The sequence below is a fragment of the Photinus pyralis genome, unplaced genomic scaffold (assembly GCF_008802855.1).
Source record: "Photinus pyralis isolate 1611_PpyrPB1 unplaced genomic scaffold, Ppyr1.3 Ppyr1.4_LG2, whole genome shotgun sequence".
Lineage (NCBI taxonomy): Eukaryota > Metazoa > Arthropoda > Insecta > Coleoptera > Lampyridae > Photinus > Photinus pyralis.
This window is the reverse complement of record NW_022170403.1, coordinates 24,351,759-24,354,895: the sequence shown is the minus strand read 5'-3', so window position 1 is coordinate 24,354,895 and position 3,137 is coordinate 24,351,759.

Genomic DNA, 3,137 nt, shown 5'->3' with positions numbered 1-3,137 from the left:
AGACGTTCATTAATTTTATTTACAATTATTTATTTATTTATGTATAATTTTTTTGAAATAATCGCTTTGCTTAAGTTCTTTATTTTATTGTAAAACTAAATTAAGTGTGAAAATATTAATTTTAATCATTTTGAAATAATTGCATTGTGTTGTAAAAGTTTATCTCCGGTAGTCCGGTCATTACGATAAGGCTTCGTTATCGCTCCGTGAGATAATTAATTTGGAAGATAAGCAGGTTTCGCGGAAGCAACACAGGTGTCTCGAAGAGGCAAATTCAAATAGAGGAGAGGCGCAACCGTTGAAAAGAAAGGGAAATTGTTTTAAATAGAAGAGACGGACATTAATCGTGGCTTGTTGGGTGGTGGACGTTGTTTTTTAGTGCATTTTTTTTATTCGTCCAAAAAATAATTACCTACATTAACTTTCAAAAAGGAACCCCTAAATTAATTCCAATAATGTAAATTAGATGTGAAAATTTTTTTTTTTGGACATTTCAACAGATGTCAATTAAAAACACTTATTACAGTTGCAGTTTTGTTGAAGCACATTAATTTTACTCTATCTAATAATACATCTTCAGATGAAAATAAATTATTGTTCGTATTCGATCACGTATACATTTTGCGCGAATTCAAATACCTACAAAAAATAGCACTTGGGGAAATTACAATTCATTTCTTTTTCCGCACATTTTTATAAAGTGCGAGAATTCAATACAGGTAATCGCTTCGCTACCCCCTCACCCTACAACCTAACAAATTACACCTTCTCCCCTTTGAGATTTGCATTTTAAATCAGCAACACCCGTAGGATGTTTCAACTAAAATACAGAGAAGTTTTCCGCAGGTTTATATTTATTGTAATTGTACGTTGAGGGGGTGTTTCTGAATAGACCGTGTGTCGACGCAACTGTACAGTATTTGGGATACCTAGAGACACCCTAGGGACTCTCGTTACCATAACGACCTGTCAGACAACTCTCTCTCGAGTTTCATACACACGTAGCAACTTCCCGTCGTGATTTGAAGTGTAGGATTAAAATGCAAGCCGCGTCATTTCGCGTTTAAAGTTCGCGAGTTTTCTTACTCCCCGACAGCTTTTTCGAAATGATTTAATAATGCACTCGCCGGCGCGTATTTTCCACTCGTATGCGCCATATAATTAACACTCACCTTGCGTCGAGCTGTACGCAGCCCGTAGCGAATTAGGGTTAATTTACTTACTGCGAGTAATTACACGTTGCGAACTTTTCTCGCTCGAATCCCCGACAAAATTTTATTTTCAATCCAGATTTTCCGAATGGAAACAAATGACGACGGGGAGTTCCTCCAATTCTCCAACGGCCACTTGCACGAGAAAATCGTGCGCCTTTTCGAAACTGTGGCCAAAAACGAATTTGATGATACGGGCAAACGTTAAAGATAAACCGTGATTTTGATTTCGGTAAAATTAACCCTCCCGCGCGCATAAATTATTCCCCATATCTCTCTCTCCCGTAATAAATTCTAATCAACCCCGCCCAGCGCGATGTCATAATTTAAATCCGACGCGATCATTGTTCGAGTACGTTTTAAAGGCAGATAGCAAACAGGAATCGATAATTTAATTAACCCCATTATTAACTATCGCTTTTTAATAAAAAATAATAATGTTGTTGTTCCTCGTTCTGCGTTTGTACCAATTTAAACTGTCAATTGTCGGCGTTGGGAATATATGAGTACAATTATAATCCTAAATTAGCAATTGACATTACGTCTGGCCCTTGGGTTACGAGTTTAGGGTGAATTTTAGGGTGACTGACAAGCAAACGGTCAAGCTCAATCATCTGCCCTTTTCATTTTACCTCTACCCACACGTCACTTTAATCCCCTTCCCTTTGTACGAGCGTATTAGCTTTTCGACATTTGAGTTAATTCGCTGCACAAATCCCTATTGATTGTACGTAAGCGGCAATTACTGATAAATTAGTTGTATTTGTTGATTAGTGATGTTTCCATCTTCGACGACCTGATTTGGTACTTTCAAGGCTATTGGATAAGCCCTTTGTGCACATGGATTGGCATATTGAATGTTTACAAAAAGTTTACTGTTTCGTGTGTGTCTGGTGTACACCCCCTTGGGTGTCGATTTGAAACTTCGAGGGCGTACCTACCTACTCAAAATCTTTAACGGTTCTTTAGTTATTTGATTGCCAATGAGTTGTCGAACCTGAATCTAACATCCAGGCACCCTAAAGATAAACGATGCTCCCCAATGGATGTCGCTCAATTGGAGCACTGACTCGTCCTCGAAATGGGTGCTGTGGATTGAAATGACAGGCTTTGTGAAACCTCCGGTCTTGTAATGGGACGGCTGATTCTTTTGATTGAAAATACGTTTCCCAATGGTGCGATGGTAGGCCTGAATGTTGTATATGTACGGGACATAAAAAAAATTGGAAACTGTTGGTTTCAACAGGATGGTGCGTGCATCCACGCATAATGTCCTAATCGTACGAGCATATCTATCCCACAAATTTTTGAAAAAACATCGTTTCATTTCAGAGAAATCGTCGTCAACTTTTAACAATTTTTTATACGGCCCTAAAAAAGGTCCCTACTGTATTGAGTATTATTTACGAATACGATAATGTAGAACACACACAAAAAACAAAAGTTGGTTTCAACAGGATGATGCACCCCATCCTGCTGAAACCAGTTGGTGAAGATTTCTCCGAATCGAAACGCTATACTGAACATCTCTCAACCTTGTCTTGTAAACCTCAAGTAGTGGCAATGAGAAAGTGTTTTTTTTGTATTTGTTCAAATATCCAAAACAAAATCGGCAAACTTCGGTTTTTCTGGTGTATCTTCGGGAGTATTCGGAATCTTATTGTTTTCTCTACAGCACGGTACTCTTTTAATTGCGCAACTTTTCTCCAATTTGACCGGTTTCCGAGATCTCCATGAAATAAAATGTAGGTCTTAAATATTTCATATGGGCGCTACACCTCCAAAAGGCTCAAAATTTGCTACTCCTGTTTAATTTATTTTTGGTTTTTGGGTAGGCCCTTTTCTATTTTGCAAAAATTTTAGTAAAATTCCTAGCTCAAGATCTCCAGAACGAGGATGCGCAAAAAATTCGGATCTAAACGAAAT